Source organism: Camellia sinensis, chromosome 9 (genome assembly GCF_055761805.1).
Source record: "Camellia sinensis isolate YWXY chromosome 9, ASM5576180v1, whole genome shotgun sequence".
Lineage (NCBI taxonomy): Eukaryota > Viridiplantae > Streptophyta > Magnoliopsida > Ericales > Theaceae > Camellia > Camellia sinensis.
Window position 1 is genome coordinate 189,641,258 of NC_138969.1, and position 23,951 is coordinate 189,665,208.

The window sequence follows — 23,951 nt, forward strand, 5'->3', positions numbered from 1 at the left end:
TAATCTCTCAAGTCCTTATTGGTCCGCCCAGGAGCTTGGCTATCTCCTGATTTCAATCTTTTTGGTGCACTGCTCTCAGCTTCGTTGTGAGCCTTTTTCGACCTTTCTCCATTGGTTGCATCGAAGCACAAATCATGCCTTTGAACATGCCGATGTTCTTTAGGGTCTGCCTCCTTGGTGCGATGTGTCCTTCGAGATTCTTCTCTTCTCGACTCTCCTCGCTCGACCTCCCTTGACGGCCGGTGAGAGTGTTTTTCGCTTTTGGCGTGCTGGGGGGCTACAAGTATTGTTTTCTGCCCTCCCTTCTAGGCATTTGCCACTGGAATCGGCGTGTCCTGCAGTGGAAACGGGGGCTGCATGACGTTATTTTGCATCATGAAATTGACCATTGTTTGCAGGTCTACCAATTTGTTCACCATGGTCTTTACCTCATCGTCCCTCCGCAGGCATCTTTCTTTCCATATCTGGAGGTCGTCCTCGTTGAAGTACCTGCTTTGGTCCATTTTTTTTGGTACGTTGCCTTCCTGGCCGACGTCATTTCCTCCGTGATTCTGGTCACGAGTTTCTTCGTTGCAATTGTCTTCTTCAACGTCAAGGTCGACAGGTCTCCCACTCCTAGTAGGAGTGTTATCCCCAATCTTCTCTTTCTGTCCGTCATTGGCTATCTATTCTCCTTTCTTTCCCACAGACGGCGCCAAATTGTGTGAGTGAATTTCCAACCACACTGCCAACTCAGTATTCAACTGGAGAGCACTAGCAGAATAGGATAAGCTCGAACGACCTGCAACAGAAAGAAGAGATTCTAGCGATGGTTCGTCCACTCGGGGGCACTCCGATGATTAAGTCAGTAATCAAATATCTCTCAAAGATAATCAATAGTGCTTGCTCACTGTTCTGAATATAAATTGCGTACCGTAGACCCATGGGGGGTGCCTTTCTTTCATAGCCAACACAATTCTAGTCCAAATAGAAGCCTAGCTTCAATGGACTTCTGCTTAGTGCTTAGCTTGGACTCTCCAATAGATAAAGATAAACTCCCTAAGAGCTTTATCCTTATCCAGGCTGAAGTGCTTCCTCATTCTAGGACTCTTGTCCCTTATCCGCTTATCTCGGATTTCGATATCTTCAGAGATAACCTCGGCCTAGCCGAGATCACCTCGGCGTTACGACCAGGACACGTGGCACCTCGGCTGACATGTCGGAGTCACTTTGGCCACGTGTTGGTACTCAGAAAATATATCCCCACAGATTGATATGTCCATGACATGTTTTTGTAATATGAACAACAATGATTAGCTTTTAATCTACAATCAATAGATTTAAGGATGTGCTTGAAGAAATATTGAAACTGATTTTTCTCATTATTAGAAAAGATATTACACTTGGGGTATATATACTCATGCACAGCACACTAACCTCACCTAACTAACTAACCATATATCGAACTATTATGGTATATACAACACACTAACCTCACCTAACCAACTAACCATATTTCTAACTAACTAAGATATTGGTACAATGTAACTAACTCACACACACACATACATACACATGCACAGCTAAGTCTATAGCTCCTTTGTTTTATCAGTAAGGATTGAAGCTTGAGTTGTGGCTGTAGTCATAGCCTTTTCAGCATTAGGCATGGCTTTTGCTTTTGTAGTCCCAATTTCCTTAGCCCCCTGCAAGCTGATGGGAAGAGTAGTGACCAGAAGCTTGGCCTATAAATAATGAAATCTGGATACTAATAAGGGCTTGGTAAAACTATTTGGTAACTGTAGGCACATACTGAATCACAATTTTTTTTAGTAGACATCTTGTCCCTAATAAAATGACAATCCATTTCTATATGTTTTGATCTAGTATGAAAAACAGGATTAGAAGCAAGGGCTATGGCTGAGAGATTGTCACACCATAGAATAAGTGTGGTGAGAGCAGAAATACCTAAGTCAGTCATGTTATTAAGAGTTGTGAAGGCAACAAAGCACCTGGAGTTGATGGGTTTAATTTGACCTTCTTTAAGAAATGCTGGGGAATAGTCAAACCTGAGGTAATGCAATTCTTTAGTGAGTTCCATTAGAATGCCACTCTGGTTAGTGGTTTAAATATTTCATTCATTGCTCTAATTCCCAAACTGGATAGCCCATCAATCTTGAGTGAATATCGGCCCATTAGTCTTATTGGTTCCTTGTACAAAATTCTGGCTAAAGTCTTGGCAAATAGAATGAAGCACATGATGCCAAAGATCATTAGTGAGTCACAATCATCAATTTTGAGAGGTAGGATTATACTGGATGGGATCTTTATTGCAAATGAGTTAGTTGATGGGTGGAGAAAATCGAATAAGAAAGGTTTGGTGTTGAAACTAGACTTTGAGAAGGCTTATGATTCAGTCAATTGGGAATTCTTGTTCAATATGTGTGCCAATTTCGGATTTGGAGAAAGATGGGTGCGATGGATGAAAGCCTGTGTAACCTCCACAAAAGTGTCAGTTTTAGTGAACGGTTCACCTACCGAGGAGTTTTGCCCACAGAGAGGTCTACGACAAGGTGACCCACTGTCCTCCTTTCTCTTTAATATAGTGGTTGAGGGTCTGAATATTTTGTTTGACAGAGCCAAGGAAATGGGTTTAATTGAAGGAGTTGTCATAGGTAATCATGGGGTAAAAGTAACGCATTTGCAATTTACTGATGATACAATACTGTTTTGTGACGCTAAGTGGGTGGAAGTGGTGACCATCAAAAGAATACTCAGGTGTTTTGAACTTATATCAGGGCTAAAAATTAACTATCATAAGTGTGTGATTGCGGGTGTTGGCGTGGATGAAGAGTTGATGCAAGGCTTTGCTTCTCGATTAAATTGGGCACATCAAAACTTGCCTTTAAAGTACCTTGGGTTACCTCTAGGAGCTAATCCTGATAGGAAAAGTACTTGGAAGCCAATCTTGGATAAATTTAAATAGAAATTACCCTCATGGAAGAGAAGGTTGCTCTCGTTTGCTGGGAGGCTGACTTTAATTAAGTCTGTTATGAGTAACTTGTTTCTTTATTACATGTCCTTGTTCAAAATACAAGTGGGGGTGGCAAAAGAAAATTCAAGCAAATTTCCAATGGGGGGGGATTAGATCTTAGAAGAAAAGTTCACATGGTTAGATGGGAAACCATTACCAAGAGCAAAAATTTGGGAGGTTTGGGAATTAGAAGATCCACATATATGAATAAGTGCTTATTGCTGAAATGGTGGTGGAGGTTTGGGTCAGAAAACCACACTTTGTGGAAGGCTGTTATATGTTCAAAGTATAATATGAGGGGTGGAAGATGGTTGCCATATATGGAAGGAAATATCAGAGTTTCAAAAATTTGGTCTGATATAATTAATGTAGTTAGATCTCAGCTTGAACTATTCAATTTCTACCTTGATAACTCCATAAATCTGTTGGGAAATGATAGGAGAGCTCAATTCTGGTTAGATAAATGGTTAGGGGACTTGTGTCTTAAGATTGAATTTCCCAGCCTATTCTCTCTGTCCACTGATAAGTATGGAATAGTTTTTGACTTTTATACCAGAAGAGGAAGGCAGCAGGACTAGAATCTGGAATTCAGGCGACCTCTGTTGGCCTGGGAGGAAGAGGAGGTAAGTAGGTTATATACTTTAATTAGGTTCGTACCAGACATTTGGGTCACAAGTCCAGATGTTTGGAAATGGAAGGTTGATCCATCTGGGTTGCTCTCTGTTGCATCAATGTACAAAAGATGTGAATTATTCTTGAGGCCTGTTAGGAATATGACAGTGGCAGTTTGGCATAACTGTGCTCCACTTAAAGTAAAATTCTTTGGGTGGTTGGCGTGGCAAGGCAAGGTGAAAACATCAAGTTTCCTGCAGAGAATAGGGATCTTAGAAGTGAATGCAAATGTGGGTTGTGTTTTCTGTCAAGATGAGGTGGAAACAGTCAATCATATCTTGCTTTTTTGCCCTTTTGTTTGGCTGTTGTGGTCTCATATTATGAAACGGTGGGGCATACAGTGGGTTATACCAAACTCAGTGGAAGGACTGTTACAGTGGTGGTCGTTCTATAAGATGAAAAAGATTGAGAAGCTGCTATGAAAGGTTGTGCCTTTGGCTGTCTTTTGGTCCATATGAAAACATAGAAATGAATGTGTGTTTAATGGGTTGCGGCCAAATTTTGAATATCTATGTGAGCTTGTCAAAGTAAGAATAGCTTTGTGGGTTAAATCATCCCCAGCTAAAGTGGAGTTCTTTGTTAATGATGTAGTCTTTAACTCACAGTAGGTCCAATATTGTATTAGTCATAGAAGTTGAGTCTTGCCCCTGGTTTGCTATGCTGATTTGGCCACAGTTACAAATTTTTATCCTCAACCTTCTGCTGTGAGTGGTTCTCTGGTATGTTGACTTGTTGCTGTAGCTGTAGCTGTTCTGTTGATGCTTGAGCTTAGCCTTATGGTTGGTTCTGCTAGAGTGTGTATCTGTTTGTCAGTTTAGGCTTTGTTGCTAGTTCTGTAAAGATGGCTGCAAGTCTTGGTGGTTGATATGTTGGGCTGCTTTGTTCAAGTTCAGGTTCAGGTTCTGTTCTGTTGGACTATTATGCTTAGTAGTGCTTTTTGGTGTGTTCTTTTGGTGTAGAGGTGCTTTTGGTGTCTTCTTTTGTTATGCTCAGTAGTGCTTTTGCTATTGGACAGCCTTGTTGTGCTTTTGGTGTAGAGGTGTGTTCTCTGTGGCTTCATTTTGGAAAACGTTGAAGTCACTTAAGGGGCCCATGATAAGTATTTCACTTAATGTGTTCTCTACTGTATGCTGCTGTTCTGAGGTGTTTGGTGCAGGGAAAGAGGGTGTATACTAGGTATTGGAGTTTTGTTGGTGTGTGCAGATATTATGAGGTTGCCTCTACTCAATGTTTTGGAATAAGTATCCGTTAAATGGGCTACTGTCACGACCCCATTCCGCCCCTAGTAGAATGGTGCCGTGATGGCCAGTAATCCGAGATTTACCAAAGGCCAACTTACAAAAATTCACACACAATCAGAGTATAAATATATGGGGCCTACATGTGCGGAAGCAAATTTGAATCTAAGTAGTCCATAAGAGCTGTGCGTAGATCAAATGAAATGACATACATCTTAACATGGTTTACAACTTGGATACAAATAAAATAAGGTACATATTACATCTTGATCAAAAGGCTTCTCAAGCCGACATATACAAAAGAAATGGGTTACAGACTAAGAAGCATAATCTTTAGGACGATACAAAACATGAATCAAACATCTTGCACAAAACATCTTAGGCGTCACCGCTTTCTTGCTTGCCACCTACATATATATAAGGAGAGGGTGAGCTTGAATACTCAGTGAATGGTATAAGTAATAAAGGGGTTAAATGAATGATTCCCGAGGTTTTTGTCAAAACAATACATAACATAACTTGTACAAAACATACTTAGCAGAGATCGGCCATCCGTTCATAGACCGTCGATGGCTGAGATCTCACAAACTTGGTGCTACTTGGGCTTAGAGTCCCCTAGCATGGGAGGACTTTCCAAGAATGTCATCAAAACAAGATAATACTTGATACAAAAATTAGAGATAATCATTCATGCTTGATTAAATACTTTTCCAAAACGAAACAAAGCTCTATCAAAACTTTATAACATAACTTTATTAAAAATACCACTCACTTAGTTCTTGGGACATCGGAATCAAAGCAAAGGTCCAGGTCCTACAAACACATGGCAAAGTCCACTGAATGTACTTCTCAAAACAAGTCTTACATGCATGCAAATGACCTCGACGATCTTTCAAACTAAGTCAAGACAAGGCAAAACATGCTGAAGTGAAACACTGTTTTACATGTCGGGAAGGCATACTAGGTACCAACCAGGTCTTTTCCAAGGTCCCACACCTCCTTGCCGAGGTATGGTCCCGGTGGCCACATTCATGGAAATGAAGTCGGGAAAATCTGGGTTTCCCTCTTGATGAACATGAACATGAAGAACATAAAAAACATGGATGCTAAAATCATAACTTGTTCATACAAAATTTGGGATTTCATGCTATAAGTTCGAAAACATGGACTTGGGTACCCATACTTGAAGATCTTGGGAAAACAAACACAAAAACATGGCTCTTAATGCAAGCTTTTGGATCAAATCATGACTTTTCTTCAAGAACACATGAATATCATATTCTCTTTCTAAAATCGAACTTCAAAGCAATGCATGGCTTTCAAAGCATGCTCGATCATGCAATGCAGCTAGATAGACAATAAGAATAACAAGATTAGATCAAGAATCTAACCTCAAGACGCGGATCTAACGGCTCAAGGTGTGAAGATCAAGCTTGGAATCTACTTCTCTCTCTAAGAACTTCTTCTTCCCTGTTCCTAGAGCTTCTCTCTCTCTTCAAAAGCAAAGATATGAAAATGATATGGTTTCTCTATCTGCCGGCTGATTTAACATTTAGCTCGGACACGTGGCACTACTGGGTTGGTTCTTCTCAAAAGGTGATTGAAAGACAAGACATGTGTAAGACAAAGTGTATTTAACAGGCTAGGCAGCAAGGGCACTCCGACTTTCAAAGACATCAGCTAATGACAAGGCATCGGCAAGTAAGGGAACAATAATCTCGGCTAGAAAGGACAACACTTGGCCAAGCTATGCCACACCTTGGCCTAGATGTGCTACGCCTTGGTCTAGGTTGTACTAATCCAGGAACAAGATCACTTAGGCGCAAGGGTAACATCTCGGCCTAGATAATACACACCTCGGCTTTGGTGATACACACCTCGGCCTAGATAATGACATCTCGGCCAATATGCCAGGACGAAGGTGGAGGTCAACCAAAGTGGTTCCAAGATAGTTCTAGGCTTAAGGTGACCTTGGCTAAGAATAACCTAGGGTTAACATGACTTAGACTTGGCATGACTTAGGCTTGAGACAGTAAGGAAGGAACAAAACATGCAACACACTTAAGCAAAACAAGGCAAGATTGGCAATGCAACTTAACATGGCAAAACATATAAATGCATACAAGCATGACTAAGGCATGAATGTGGGTTGTTACAGCTACATTCTACATGTGAAGATCTCTGTGAGCTCATTATAGTTAGAGTGGCCCCTTGGATGAAAACTCGCTCATTTGGGCAAGGTTCACAGTGAATGAGTCTGTGTTTAATATACATCAAGTTAGAAGCTGAATTTAGTGTATCTGGAGGGTTTTTATTCATTAGGTTTGCACTGTTGTCAATTTTGCTCTGTTGCTGACCCTATTTGTCTAGAATTGCTGCTGTTTTGCCTCAGATTTTGTTTGTCTTGCTCTGCTGTCAAATTTGCTCTGCTACTGGCCTTGTTTTTGTGGGGTTGCTGCTTCAAGTTCTATTTTGTTGGATTGTTTTGCTTAGCTGTGAATTACTATACTGTTGCTTGGGCAGCCATACTGATATGCTTGGGCTGATAGGATAGGCTTTTTGGTGCCAACATAGTTGGGATGATTTAGCTCATCGTGATGCTTTTGCACTTCCCTCTCTATATTGATGTAAATTTTCTTGTACTTTGTACTTTGCTATTTCATCAATATAGTTGCTTTTTTGCCGATCAAAAAAAACAAAAAAAAAAGAAAAAAAGAAAAGAAAAAGAAGGTTAACAAGAACCATTTGTAGCCAACTAAGTTTAGCAGTGGTGTGAGCCAATGATCTGTACTCAGCCTCAGTAGAGGACCTTGATACAGTGGTTTTCTTTTTAGCTGGCCATGATATGAGATTAGAACCAAGAAACACACAATAGCCTGAAGCAAACTTCCTATCCAACGTGTCACTTGCCCAATTAGAGTCAGAAAAGGCTTGTAAATCAAAAGAACTGGGACTGAAAGTAAGACCATGAGAGAAAGATCCTTGTACAAATCTGAGGATCCTTTTTAGAGCAGCAAAATTGCAATTGGATGGAGCATGCATGTGTTGACAAACTTGATTGACAGCTAGAGACAAATCAGGTCTTGTTACGGTCAAATATTGTAAAACTCCCACCAAACTCCTATACAACTCAGGTTGATGAAAAGGAAGAGCATAAGAATGACGGATAGCAGGCTTGACAGCTATGGGTTGCAAGGCTTGCAAGAAGACATACGAGCTTTGACTAAAATCTTAGAGGCAAACTTATGTTGAGAAAGAACATAGAAGTCACCAACAGATTTAATAGAGATGCCCAAAAAATAAGAAATGTCCCAAAGCTTTTTCTTGGTAATGAAAGAAGATATGAATTTATTGAATTTAAACTGAGCATATTGCAGTTGATAGAGCTTAATGGAGGAATAAAGATTCATGCAGGCGGCTTCACTTGATTGGGATACTAGGCTTATAGTTTGGTTTGGATATATAGCTTGTATAGAGGATGAGTATACAAGTGTAGAAAATTAAAATTCTTTTGCAAGGAATTGTAACAACTCCAATATTATATGCTATGGAGGAGTTCCCGCAACTACGTGACGTTGTTGATTGGGGATTCGACAACCCTGCAGACATAGATCTTGCAAGTTTCTATGTTACATTCTATATGCTATGCATATTATGCATGATTCAACAAATTACGTGTAGCTATGTATGTCAAATGTATGTATATTTTTTGAGCGGCGAGCAAAAAGGAAATATAATAAAGACAAAATATACAAGCTTGGGGAGAGTTCAAGAGAGTTGGAGAGAGACCAACTCAAAACAGAGTAAAATCACCATAGAAAAGAAAACAACTACACCAGACCACGTAGACAGAATCTAATTTGCTTGAAGTTATAGAGGTAATCTGAAATGGAGAATTGAGACTCCTTGGATGTAGCTTTTAACCAGATAGCTAGCCTTGTGATAATAAGCTCTTGTAGCTCGAGCATCTTAGGTTGAGAACCTTGAAAGAGGCATTCGTTTCTGTGCTTCCATATATACCAAAGAGCCACCAGTGGTAATGCTCGCCAAATTGTCCGTTCCTTTTTATTGCAGCAGTTCCCTGCCCACCATTGTAGCAGGCTTTCAATGGAACTTGGTACCATTCAAACAGCCCCCCACCACTGCAGCAGGCCAGACCATATCCTCCACGCTAGAGGGCAAAAAAGTAGCGCATGTTCACTTGTTTCTTGATGAGATTTACAGAAGATGCACAGAGTGGATGCTGACAAATTTAAAATACTAACCCGATGCAAGAACACAGATGTTTTGATCCTACGCTTCCATGCGAGCCAACCAAAGAATTGCACTTTGGGAGGAATGTATTTGATCCACACTGATTTACTGGTGCTATCGTCACAGCCAAGAAAGTGACTAGTTTGTTTGTAAAAAACAGAGACAAGAGACTGACTTGGCTTAGCTGCTAACCACACAACACTATCTTGGACCTCCTGATTTAATTCAGATGCTACTGATAAGGTGCCAATGGGTCTGTGCAATTCCTTATTTTCCCATTCAAATAGGAGCCTACTAAAATTAGGTAGCCAATTCCCAGAGGAGTTTGAGAGATCCACAAAGTCCTTGAGATATCCCATCTGATCAGAGGACAGACGAAACAATCTTGGGAAGACATCTTTGAGACAGATATTTGCACACCATCTATCATGCCGGAATTTGATTCTGGAACCATTGCCCACTTTTAATTGCAGGTTATTAACATAGTATTGCAAGAGAAGGTCCTTCTATTCCACTGCTGCTATTATGTCACTCCAAATTCTGGAAAGATTGATGCCTGAGATTAGAGATGGAAGCTAGATTCCTTCTGAAAGTCTATACTTGCTGCATATGACTCTCTTTCATAATGAGTGATGTTCACAAGCAAACCTCCACCACTACTTGAGAAGTAAGTATACATTCACATCTCTAATTCTTCTAATAACCAGCCCACTTTGATTAATGCTCTTGGTAACCTCTGACCATTTTACTAAATGTATTTTTCTCTTTGAATCTGGGCCACCCCACAAGAATGAAGCTTGAATTTTATTAATCTCTCTGGCTATTCCTTCAGGTAACCTGAACAGAGACAAGAAGTAGATTGGTAGACTTGACAGAACAACTTTCACCAAGGTTAACCTTCCTGCAAAAGATAGAAATCTCCTTTTCCAACCACCAAGCCTTAATATGAACTTTGTAATGACAGGCTGTCATGTCTTCTTTCTCTTAGGACTAGTACCCAGAGGTAAACCCAAGTACTTAAGTGGTAATTTTTTGGGTCTTATAGTTCAGCATTGAGGCAAATTCATCAAGAGCAGAGGTAGATATATTTAACCCACAAACCACACTTTTGTGATAATTGATTTTGAGCCCTGAAGCTATTTCAAAACATCTGAGGATCCTTTTCAAGGTAAGAACTTCTGCCAGATCAGCCTCACAGAATAATAAAGAATCATCTGCAAATTGAAGGTGAGAGAGCTGAACATGACTGTTACCGATGATTACCCTTCTATGCAATCTCAACTCCCTAGCTCTGTGGAGGAGAATATTGAGTGCTTCTACAACTACATTGAATAGAAATGGTGATAGAGGGTCACCTTGCCTAAGACCTTTCTGAGGGCTGAATACCTTGGTTAGTGAACCATTGACAAGTATTGAGATCCTTGAGGATGAAGTACATTCCTTAATCCACGAGATCTATTTGGAACCAAACCCAAAATTTGCAAGCATTGAGTAAAGGAACCCCCAATTGACGGAATCAAAAGCTTTTTCAAAATCTAGTTTGAGTAGCAGCCCTGCTTTCTTGGATTTGTGCCATCCATCCACAACCTCATTGGCAATCAATACTCCATCAAGGATACTCCTACCACCTAAGAAAGCTGATTGTGTATCTCCAATCACAAGGGGCAAAACTTTTTTAAGCCTAGCTATAAGAACTTTAGAAAGAATTTTGTATACAGAGCCAACCAATAGGCCTAAAGTCCTTTAAGTTGACAGCTCTTTCCTTCTTTGGGATGAGAGTAATGAAGGTACTGTTTACACCTAAGACCAATCTGCCATTGATATGGAATTCTTTCATAAAATTAAGCACTTAATGTATGTATATACATGCACAATCACGGTAATTCCTTCTTTTTTTTTTTGTTTTGTTTTTTCCCAAAGACACATAGTTATGATCCTCCTCTCTGCTCCCATTCTCACACGAATTTAACTATTTTTTTTGTATCTTAGTTCTATTTTTTCTTCTAAATTATTGGATAGTATTAACTTGATGTCTATGTTTCATTGGTCACCTACCATAGTGTGTCCCGTGTAAATTCTTAAATTTAGCTTCAAACTGTGGTCATGTGAAAGACATGTTCACAAAGCACTGGTATCGGATGTGGGTTTGTGTCCAAGGTCTTCCTAAACTTACATATTAGGATATTAGTGTTTGCATTTAAAAGTTAGGCATGAGTATGGGGACACGTCTTAGATGTACTTTATATTAAATGGGATTTAGAAATGGAATTTATTTCTCCCATTTGAGTGAGATGCTAAAAATGTTTCTTCATTAGCAAATGTGGCTGTCTTCTACTTCAAGCTTCATATGAAATTAGAGAATTAAGTGCCGCAGTTAGATATACGAGGATGATAATGCAAGTGAATCAACATGGATTTGTATTCATTCACCCTTCTAGTTTTTTAAACTAACGAACACTCTATGCAATTGAAAATATAGGCTCTCGATTACAGAGAACAAGAGAGCTAGCTGAGAATGATGGTGAGGATGTTCAAAAATCAAGGCGAGCACTGGTTGATCTAGCTCACCGAGTCATTACAAGAACAAAGTAGAGAAGGAACATCGATTCCTGCCACAATGATTTCTTGCGTCAGTTTTTCCTTTAATTTTTTTTTCATCAACGGTTTTGTGAGAGATTTATTTCCTCAATATAATTCTTTTGGTTTTGTTTTATGTTTTAATCTTCATATAGTTGTGATGAAACCAAAAATATTCTTCAAAACTTGATGTCAATTGTAATATTGGGAAATATTTAGGAATTTGATAAATAAAAAGAACTTTATATTAGTTTATTCAGTTCATATTTGTAATCGAGCTGATTACAAATACAATAATCAGCATATGTTTGCATTTGTGAAGTGAATTTCAAAAACCAATACTATTCTTCAATATATATATGTCAATGCCAAAGTTTGGTTGTTGGTGCCGTTATGTTTGATGTGGTTAGTTTGGTCGGAGCGGAATTAATGAACTTTTTAAGATATTCATCATTGTGTTTCATCGCTCGAGAATCGGCTACTAATAACTTTGTATAGTTGGTTAGAGAGAAGGTAGGATCTGGATTTGTTTGTTTTCATAGATTTCTTAGATGACGTTCTTGGTTAGGTGTTTTTAGGGTTGTCTTGTATTGGGAGTTTCTTATACATTGTCTTGATTTTTTTTTAACAAAATTTATTTATCAAAAAAAAAAAAAAATTTATGTTCACTCAAGTGAGTACACTTGTTTAATTTATACACACCTAGAAAAGTCAAAACATGTGAGAAGCCAAACAATATATAGGATGGTGTCAAAGATTTCTTTCAGTAGTTACCTAATATCTGATTGAGTCACAAGACTTAGTTTGAATTAATTTGATTTAGTTACATAATTTGGTTTGGTATGATTTGATTTAGTTATATAATTAATGTGTAGAATGAGAGATTAAACATGCTTAGAGAGTCATTTGGGTGAATTGGGAGGTCTGAAAACATGTTGGCAAAAATAAAAACAATAATGCTCATACATTATATTCTATGGTTTGAATTTAAAAATAAAATATAAAATGACGTCATCGATTGCCCTAAAAAAAATAAAAAAAGTGACCTCATACATGATTGGATGGGTCCGGGTTGAACATGGACCGTTGCACCCCACCAATTGAATCGACCAATTGCCTTTACTAATTGTATGTTTGAATTGTAGAAATCAAATATGAGGAATGGAGTTTTATTATCAGAATTTTTATAACACCAGTAGTAAGTGATTATGTGAATGTTATTTAAGCATCTGATTTAGTTAAAATTTTTTTTTTTAAAAATAATAAATTTTGAAATATTGTAGCCTGTCTATTTAGTTTGAGAAATTGACTTTATATAAACATATGATTATAGTTATCGAATCAATTTAATTTTTTTTAGATACTAATTATTTTCATAAGAACTTAAAAGGTAAACATAAAAAGATTAAAAATCATCAAAATACATCCTATAAGGAGCTCATGACGAAGAATTGGACAGTGCACTCTAGTTTTGTCATTAGAGTTCATTTTTGTTCAGCAATTACTTAGTTAATGGTTGATTTGTCCGAAATTGAGCTCCAATGAGCATAACTTGGGGCTTGAAGGTGTACTATCTCTAAATCTCAGATTCAATATTCACTAACTATAATAAGCTCTCTGGAGCCACTCCATATAAGACGTTTATTCTGGCTTTAAATGAGGTCCTTGCAAGTGGGTGGGTGGTGGTATTAATTGAGGTGCGTGTAAACTGATCTGGACATTCAGTTAAAAAAAAAAAAATAGATACATTACAAGTGCTGTTGTTAGGTATGAGTACAGTACTTGAGTGCTTATACGGGGTGAAGTTAAGGGTTCAACTCTCTCAAAATATTAATTTAATAATTAACAACTACTTTCGCTGATAAAAAAAAAAAAAAAATCATTTTAAGTTAAATTATTGTTTGACATACGGTGCTGCTGTCATTATATAAGCGCTGTTTGGTCCATGACAAAAAACGGTTAAGTTGGACCGTTTCAAGTTTTTTACCTGTTATTTTTGTTGAGAGTCAATGGTGAGGGACGAGCTGACACCTCCCCCAAAAAAAAAGTAATAATAATAATAAAAAAAGTAATATTACTAAGTAATAGTCTAATTTTAAAATTTAAAATAAGACACTTCAAACATGGCATCACACCAGGATCATCTCATCAACCAGGCAAATTTTTTGTATAGTATTGTGCCTGATGAGAGTCAAACATGAGGCGTCCAAGATTGCCCAAAAAAAAAAAAAAAATGCACAAATTCAAACCCCTATCCTCATGGATGTTGTATGAAAATTATATATGATTATTATTATTTTGTATTTCTCTACATTGATTAATTGGAATCACTCCACTTGATGATACATAAGATTACAGTTGTGATTGAGACCCCTCAATCACCAACCCCCCCTCCACACACACACATGAGAGTTGGTGATTGAAGGAGGAGAAGAAAAAAAAATAAATAAATAAATCTGGCCAATCAAAGGCCAGAGGGGTCGTGGGGGTCACCCCTGGAGGAGGTCCGGATCATTTTTCAAAAGATTATTGTCTTCTATTTTTGGTGAACATGAATGTTAATGAGCATGTTATAACTTGTGTAAAACACAATGTACTGATCAGTATTATAATTCTTTCTTTCATTAACTCACTATTTTTACAATGAATAAATGAATGGAATTGATTTACAATATATGGACAAAATTACAAACAACTAAAGTCAGTGTTACATATGTTACAATTGAATTGAATTGCATTGAATGAATTAGAAAAGCTTGCTTGCAAACTGTTGCATGGCCTCTCCTTTAATTGAAGAAGAAGCTGCAAGGTCTTTTAACTCTAATAAGCTCCTTCCAAGCTGCAAAGCGACCTTCATTTCAAACATCTCCCCATTCTCTCTCCTCTCCACTTCTTCTTCCTCCAAATTTGATTCAATAGACTCTTCCATGAGCTTAAAGAAACCAGCATTGCTTCGGTACATCTCAAACACCATTCCAACTTGCCCGCCATGCTCGAATGCATTCACGACAGTTGACAAAGCGCCACCAACAACTCCAAGCACCACAGCCCATGAGCCATGGCCAGGGCTTCCCACGAAAGCCGAGCCAATGGCTGCCAGGCCAGTTAGTAAAGGGCCGGAAATGGCTAACACCTTGTTCAATTTCAAGAAAATTTCACCTAACCTCAAGTAGTCTTCCTCGTCTTTCCTCTTCAAAACCCTAACTATCTCTCTTATTTCCTCTTCCAACTTATCGTCCCAACCATTCCCATTATTAATCTTTTCTCCCATTATATTCTTTCGCTTGTCTCTTCTCTTGATGCAGAGGCCACCAGACGGCAGGCTCTACAGTTTTAGGGAATTTTTCAAGCATCACGCCTAGTAAGGGAAGCGGGTAGGCCTTGTCAAGTGCCAAAACCTTTTCCATTGCCTTCTTCCCATCATTCATGGTTGGATTCCCAATGCACACCATCGTGTGAATTTCTGCGTGGAGTTGCTTAAACAACCTAGAAGCGTTTCGTTGCTCTTCGGTGAGTTGAGATGGTTGAATCTTGTTCATGATTAATAACATCCCACTAGCCGCCAAATATAACAAAGTGGAAGAGAGCTTAAGGGACCCAAGGGCAGCGCCACCGCCTACACCGGTGGCTGCAATGCCTGCCATTGTAGCGGCTGTAAGAGTGATTGCATTAATGGAGGTTAAAAGAAGGCTATTCCAGTTGTTTCTTTGCTCTCCAATATTCTTATGCATCTCCACTCTATCCACGATAGCCTCCATGATCGCATAAAGCTTTGCTATCACCGTAGGATCAGAAACCTTAGTATCATATTTAGGAGAAGAGTTAGTGTTTGTATTTGTGTAACCACTTCTCATTTCTAATTCTTCCACCAAACCTCTAGTTTTGGTGAGGTTGGGAAGAGAAAGTAGACCTCCATGGTGGAGCTTCGGCATATGGATGGCAGCTCTGATAATCTCTCTCCGGCAACATGAAGACGATGAAGTCGATGAGAACATCAAGCTTGAAGCTTTAAGGCTGGCCATAATTTATTGGCTTTGGATTAGAAGATTGGTTTGTGTGAGAGGTAGTTTTATATCTTGGTGTTGACAGTATTGAATGGTTTAGGCTTGTGATCGTGTGGATCGATATTTAAAACCTAGTTGTGATTTGGGTTATGGAGTTTAGAGTTTGATTGAAGGGTGTATTGAATTTGAATGGAAATATGTGGCTTGGCATATATATAGACAGAGGTTGGGGTTGACCTGCAAAGGAGCAACTGTTCAAAGTTTTGATTTGGTATTCCATTGTTTAGAATATTACCGAGTCTTTGTTTTGTTTTGTTTTATGTATTATTTTGCTTCATTGATTTCAAAAAACACAATAACGAGTTAAGAACCTTGAAACAGTCCAACTCAACCGTTTTTTTGTCTTTTGCCATTCCTAAAACAGAACTTGTACTAATGACAACGACACATATGGAAAGCATTCATGTTTTGGGTAAAGTATGATGGATCTCAAATATGGATTCATATTTTAGTTTATGTTTGTGTCTTATATTGTAAAAATATTTTGTGTTCGTTGCTCAAATGATATGTAGAGTGTAAATTTAGCGAGATGAATTTGTTCATATATTTCAATTATGAATAATTTTTTTTGTACAGAAAGCCATCAACTTCATTTCTATTATCCATTATAATATTAGGAATACAGAAATCAAATACAAAATGTGTCACAGAGACCAAACACAAAATAAAAAATAAATGTCTCACAATGTAGGCCCCACTCCTTAGGAGGTATTTGTGTTATGCACTCAGATTTATTGCTATTAACAATAATGCTATAATAATAAGTATTTGTCACCTTAATTGAATATTAATGAAATTTATGTAAGGCCGCCCATAATTGTCATTAATATCCAATCAAAAACACTAAATGCTTAATTATTCAAAAAGTCAATTTTGAACCAACTATCAAATACCGGCTGGTCAACGTAAGAAAAAAATAAAAAAATAAAACATAAAATAAAACAAAATAAAAACTCACAAATAAAGGAATATTATTACTGTTAAAAGTTTTATTTTGTTGCATTTCACACTAATGAGAAATATTTTAAATTAGAGGTGTTTGCAAAAAGTTCTGGGATATATAATAGAATAATCTCTCTTCATAATAAGACTGTTGATTTCAAAATGAAACCATGCCACATTTGTTTTGACTTAAAATATTTTATATAAAAATATAATTTTCTTACAAAATTGATTTTACACACAAAAAAAATGTTTTTGTTTTAAATTTCTGGCTTTTGGTTGACAATTGGAACAAAAACATTTTATTGCCTAAAAGAGAAAATTTGATTCAATAAAATGTCATTTTTGACTTTTTAATCAGTTAAGATATTTATTTGAAAATATTAAATGTGTTGAAAAGATAGTGAGTGAGAATCAACTTTGTAAAAATTGGCTTACGAAATTTTTAAAGGTAAGTCATTTAAAAAAAAAATTGATGCAAAAATATTTTTCTTAAAAAATATTTTACTTACTTTTTTTTTTTCCAACCAAATAATGAAAAATGAGTAAAATATTTTTGACAAAAATATTTTATGTTGAAATAAACGGAGCCTACATGTAACTCATAGGGTGTGTTTGATTGGGAGGATAATGAGGGGGGACTATCCACTATTTGGACTCCAGGTCCGGCCTCCCTCCTTATCCGTCGTTTGATTTTTTTTTAATCCGGCGGACTCCATGTCCCCCATATGGGGGACTATCCTGTCCTGGCGGGGGGTGGGATTGTTTTGGGAGGGACTAATCACTGTTTGGATTAGATGCGAAAATGACAATTTTGACCCTCTACTATTTAATTATGTATTATATTTAATAAAATTTAATAAAATTTAAATGTCTCAATTTAAAAATAAAATAATTTTATTTAACTTTTTATTAATGTTTTATTTATTTAATTTTTTAAAATAACTTTTTATAGATATTTTATTGATGTTTTATTTTAAAATTTTGTGTATGTTTTATTTAATTTCATTATTTAAATTTAATAGATGTTTTAATAGATGTTTTATTTAAACAATTAAATGTTTAATTTCAACAATAAATAATTTCATTTATTTAAATTATGTTTTATTTAAACATTTAAACATTTGTACATCAACATGTTTATTAAATTATTTCAACATCTGTACATCAACATGTATATTTATTTAACATCTATTAAATTATGTTTTAATACGTCAACATTTGATTACATCTACATTTGTTAATTGTTAATTACATCAACATTTGTTAATTGTTTAAACATAATCTGTACATCAAAATAATTTCAATGTTAATTGTTTAAATAAAAAGTTAAACATTTAACCATTAGTATGTTTAATTTCAACAATAAATTTTTATTTGTTTAAATAAAAATAATCTGTACCAGTCAATTTTTTTTTATCAATATTAGTATGTTTAAATATCTTTAAACAAAATTTAACCATTAGTATGTTTAATGTTTACTAAAAATAATTAAAATATTAAAGATATGTTTAATATTGCTATTACTTAGTAAACAATTGAAAAAGGGTAAAATAGTCTTTTGTTCATTTACCCTATCCAGTCCGTCCAACCAAACGTTGGATTCACTGAAAATAGTCCTATCCAGACATCTAATCCCATGACAAAACAAACATAGGATACATATCCAATCCGACCAAATAGTCCGGGGGATTCACAGTCCCAGGACTCAAGTCCGATGGATTCTAATCTCTTATTTTCCAGTCCGTCCAATCAAACACACCCATAGTGCTGAGACTATCTTAATCTTGCCACAATAGCTTTGAGAGAATTCATAGTAGACATAATATTTGTACACATTAGACAATTATCGATAGAAAATGTTAAATATACAAAATTTTCACACAGAAAATTTATACAGATTGATATGTCCATGACATGTTTTTGTAATATGAACAGCAGTGATTAGCTTTTAATCTACAATCAATAGATTTAAGGATGTGCTTGAAGAAATATTGAAACCACTACAAAAAAATTGACTTTTTGCGACGGTAAAATACCGTCGCTAATACTCTTAATGCGGTCGCTAATACTTTTTGCGACGGAAAAATGACTTTTTGCGACGGCAAGAGGGGGGTCGCAACTGCAGGGGTTGCAAAAGAGTTTTTGCGACGGTAAGTGCCGTCGCTAATGTTTTGCGACGGCATTTTTTGCCTTTTTGCGACGGCACCGTGCAGTTGCTAATAACGTTTGAAATTTCTTGACTTTTTTGCGACAGCTCTATTTTACCGTCGCTAAAAATGTTATTTGAGACGGCAAAAAATACCGTCGCCAATAATCTTTTTTTTTTAAAAAACACTTTTTTGCGACGGTGTGGTGCCATCGCAGAAAGTATAAAAAATATGAAATTTTCTATTTTTTGCGACAGTGTAATACCGTCGCAAAAAATATTAAAAAATAATAAAATTTCTATTTTAAATAATAAAATTTCTATTTTTTGCGACAGTATAATGTTGTCGCAAAAAGTAAAACCTGTAACAAAATTAATAAAAATATTAAAATTTTCTATTTTTTCCGACGGTGGTGCCGTCTCTCTCTCTCTAAGAGCTGATTATTTACATTCCATTCACAAAAACATCATAACAGAAAACAAAAATAAAAATTGATCAAACCATCAAATTCAATATTTTACAAAGAACAATTAAACTGTACATGTTCATAAAAGCATATTTAAATTATAAAATTCACCCAAATCCTAAAAAAAATAAAATAATAAAATAAAATCTAAAATTCACCAATCAGCACATTGGATATTTAGGAACAAAGCTCTCCAATGCTTGTAAATTAGGAACAAAGCTCAGGTCCAATCATGAGCGAAGTGGAAAGCTTATTGGTTTAAAAAAATGAAGAACAAACTGAAGGTGGAGCTAATTTTGGTGGTGGTGTTGTCGGTTATGGATTGGAAAGAGTCTAGCTGGTATACCATTGAAAGTCTCCTTGGTGATCTGAATATGAACTTTGAAATCCCCAACTAGCTCTGTGAGATCAAGCTCCTCATGCAGAGCAAAAACCATTATCCCTTTCTTTGCTGCACCAAAACAAAATCTCCAAGCTGAGTAAATATGTATAGGTGAAACTAAACTTAATAGTCATAATTTGAAATAATAATTAAAGAAAAATATAATATACAGACAAACCAAAACTATTGTCCATACTAGCTACAGGTTCCTCTCGACCAAAAGCCCCAATTGTTCAATAGCCTCAACAAAGATTAAAGACTTAAAGAAACAAAACAAAAAAGAAGACGAAGAAGAAGAAGAAGAAGAAGAAGAAGAAGAAGTGGAAGACATCATAAATAACTATATCAACCCATCCCAAAAAAAAAAAAAAAATTAAATTAATACTCTTAAAAGAAGGGACAAGTGTGAACAAAACCAATAAACAAAGAAAGAAACTATGCAAGTTGTCTAAGCTAGATTGACCCTCTTATAAGCATTCAGATGCTTCTTACATAATTTGTTGTCTATGTCGGGCCTATAATATTATTACTTTAGGTCTTCACCCAATATGTAAACTTGAGTTTGAGTCTCCTTAACTTACAACTACCTTGGGGTGTGACAAATGTTGATAGTTTTTATCAATGATGTGTTGAAAATTCCATGTGGATTTACTCCTATTCTAGCCTCTCTCACAAGCACCAAACAGGTGCTTCCTCATTTAACCATATTAAACTAGCCAAAGTTCTTGTACAATATCCCCAAAAATAAAAAAGTTCAAGTTTATAAAAAGAAACTTAAAACACATTATAAAAGAAGACTACAATCAAACCACAAGTTTATAAAAAAATTGCAAAACTACTTTTATTCCTCATTGTGCCATAATATGGCAGACAAACAATTGTCACTATTCAGCCCATAGCTCTTTATCAGGGCTTCCCAAAAGGAACTGTTGTGGTTATCTTACTAGATGGGTTTGCGATTTCCGTAAAATTTTTGTATCCTCATTTTCTCTAGTCGTGAAATTTTCCTCCTTAGGCTTAATATGGCCATCAGATTCAGGTTTGGCCACTGAATTCCTCTCCTCTGGAGGTAAAATCTGCTGCAAAAACCTATGTATCATCTCGTAGCTGGTAAATGTTATAACAGCAGATGGAGTCGTTCTAAATAGGTTAGTTGCACAACCTCTATGCCCACATGTCTATATCTATATATATATTTATATATTCATACACGTGAAGATAGAAATCTTGGTTGTCACAGATGAGAAAATCCAGACACTTACCTCGTGGGGGTAAGTCATTACAGAGGCAACTAATTTAGATACTGCTGAGGCAATCACAAGTTTCCCGGGACTTAGCTTACTGGTGGTTGTATTATCTGAACCATCAAGTATGATCATCATCAATCACATCTCATAATCACATTCGATTAACATCTACAGTCGATTCAAAAAGGAAAGAGAAAAAGAAAGAATGGCAAGAAGAAAACCTTACCCCTTTTCGCGAAGTAGGACTTGATCTTTTCATAAGCTGGAAATTGGATTGCAACATGACTTATCCCAACTAGTGAAGGCAAAAGACCACTGCTTAAACCACAAAAATCGGCATTATGACACTGAAAATATTTAGTTGAACAGTTCGGTAACTATGATGGCAAAAACATTCTCAGCTCATACAGCTTTAGACACTATGGTACTAACTATTTTCTACAAACTTTTATCTAGTTTACCAGAAAAAGGAGAACAAGCTGCATCAATGTGCAAAATCTCTTGTTCTGTACCGGTGAATCATGAAGCCTGAATCTACCAACTTACAAGTGAAATATGAAGTAAGAATTACTGACCTATACAGATCATAACAAAAATCAGATCACAACTAAGATCATATTACTAAGATCATATTTCGAATCAGATCTGGTCCACAACAAAAATCAGATCATAAATATTTCGAACTAAGGTCATAAAAATCAGATCACAACTAAGATCATATTTCGAATCAGATCTGTTGGTCCATAACAAAAATTAGATCTGTTGGTCCACAAAAAATCAGAGATGAGAGATCAGGGAGAGAGAGAGAGAGACGCTTACCTGTGTGTGAGTCGATCGGTGCAGAGATGCAAAACCAGAGAGTGAGTGTGAGACTGATGAGATGAGAGAGTGAGGGAGACAGATCAGATCAGATCAGATATATATATATATATATATATATAAAACAAAAAAAATCAACGATCGGGAGAGAGAGAGACAGAGATTGAGAGAGTTTACCTGTGAAGTAGATTGATCGGCTGTGCGATGATGATCGGAGCGATGAGATGAGAAAGAGAGTGATCGGTGCAGAAAGTTTCCATGTTGAATGATTGGCTGCCAGAAACGAGAGAGTGAGAAAGAGAGACTGTGAGATGGTGAGTGAGTGATGGTGAGACTGAGAGAGAGCGAGAGAGAGAGAGAGAGTGAGGGAGCCGATTATAGATTAGGGTTTTTTTTTCTTTTGTTTTGTTTGTTATAGATGAGTGAGATGGTGAGTGAGAGATGGACGGTTAGATTTGAAAGAGGGAAAAAAAAAAATGATTTTTTTTCTTTTTGATTTTTTTATGAAATTTTATTTTTTTGAATTTTTTTTTTCTAATTTTCATTACAAATGAATATTTAAATAATAAAAGGAATTTTTTTTTTCGCAACGGAGGATGTCATTGCTAAAAAAAATTATTTTTTATTAAAATAATTTTTTTATAGTTAATGAATTTTTATTTTTATTTTTATTTTTTCATTTAGCAAGGTTAAAAATTTATTTGTTTCATATTTATTTTAATGAATATAAAATTATTATTATTTTTTTATTTGGTAGAAGTAGGGATAATATTTTCCATTAAAATAAAGTTAATTTTTTGTGGCCAATGAGAGAAAGAGATATAGAGAGAGAGACAGGGAGACAGAGAGAGAAAGAGATAGAGAGAGAGACATAGAAAAATAGAGAGAAAGATATGAGCGAGAGATAGACAAAGAGAGAGAGAAATAGAGCGAAAAGAGATGATTGAGAGAAAGACATAGAAAAAGAGAGACGGAGAGAGAAGAAAGATGAGCGAGAGAGACAGAGAGAAATAGAGAGAAGATAAATAAGCGAGAGAGAAGAGAGATAGAGAGATAAGAGGGATAGAGAGAAGAGAGATGAGCGAGAGACAAAGAGAGAAAGAGAAAGAGACAGAGACAAAGACTGACAGATAGAGAAGAGTGATAAGTGAGAGAGAAAAGAGAGGTAATATTTTGTGGTAGAGGAGAGGAAGCGGCAGTAGTGGTGAAGGTGGTGGATAAAAGACGATGGTGGTGGTGGTGATGGCGAAGGAGATTAGTGGTGAAGTTGTGGTAGTAGTAGAATAGATGGAGTGGCAGTGGTGAAAGAGAGGTAATGGTAGTAGTAGTAGTGGCAATAGTGGTAGTGGTGGTAGTGGAGTGGTGGCGATGGTAGTAATAATGGTAGTCGTAAAGGTGAAATGGCGACCGTGGTAGTAGTGGTGGTAGTGAAATGGCGTTTGTAGTAGTGGTGAAGGTGGTAGAGGAGATGAGTAGTAAGAGAAAAAGATGAGTGAGAGACACAGAGAGAGAGAGATAAAAGAAATAGAGAGAAGAGAGCTGAACGAGAGACACAGAGAAAAGAGAGAGACAGACAGACAGAGAAGAGTGATGAGTGAGAGAGAGAAAGAGAAGAGTGACAGAGACACAGAGAGAAAGAGAGAGACGGACAGACAGAGAAGAGTGATGAGTGAGAGAAAGAGAGAGAGAGAGAGAGAGAGAGAGATAGAGATAGAAAAGAGAGACAGAGACACATAGAGAAAGGAAGAGACAGACAGACAGAGAAGAGTGATGAGTAAGAGAGGGAAAGAGAAGAGAGACAGAAACAGAGAGATAGGAAGATGAAAAAATGGGTGAAAAGAGAAATGTTCAAAAGAGTAAGGCGACGTCGTTTATAGTAGATCGATAAATCGAGAATGAGCTCGATAAATAGAGAAGATGGGAGTAAGAGAACGAGCAAGACGAACATAATGAGGGAGAAATAGACAAATAGACAAATAGACAGAGAGAGAGAAGAGTGATGAGTGAGAGAGAGACAGAGAGAGAGAGAGAGAGAGAGATAGAAAAAGAGAGAGAAACAAGAGATGAGCGAGAGATAGACAAAAAGAGAGAGAAATAGAATGAAAAGAGATGAGCGAGAGAGAGACACAG

At 36.5% G+C, this 23,951-nt stretch overlaps 1 long non-coding RNA gene and 1 pseudogene across 2 annotated transcripts; both read right to left on the reverse strand.

Moving 5' to 3' along the window:
- Nucleotides 1-14,348: 14,348 nt before the first annotated feature.
- Nucleotides 14,349-16,045, reverse strand: LOC114290743 (putative F-box protein At4g22030 pseudogene; annotated as a pseudogene).
- A 4,489-nt stretch (nt 16,046-20,534) lies between these two features.
- On the reverse strand, nt 20,535-22,216 carry LOC145798908 (uncharacterized). Of its 2 annotated transcripts, XR_014340779.1 has the most exons (5): nt 21,999-22,216; nt 21,822-21,874; nt 21,464-21,543; nt 21,229-21,317; nt 20,535-21,112 (listed from the first exon to the last, which is right to left on the reverse strand). It is a non-coding gene; the product is annotated as an uncharacterized LOC145798908 (long non-coding RNA). The 2 variants fall into 2 exon arrangements; XR_014340778.1 differs by lacking the exon at nt 21,464-21,543 and having other exon boundaries at nt 21,999-22,210.
- Between the last annotated feature and the right edge of the window lie 1,735 nt (nt 22,217-23,951).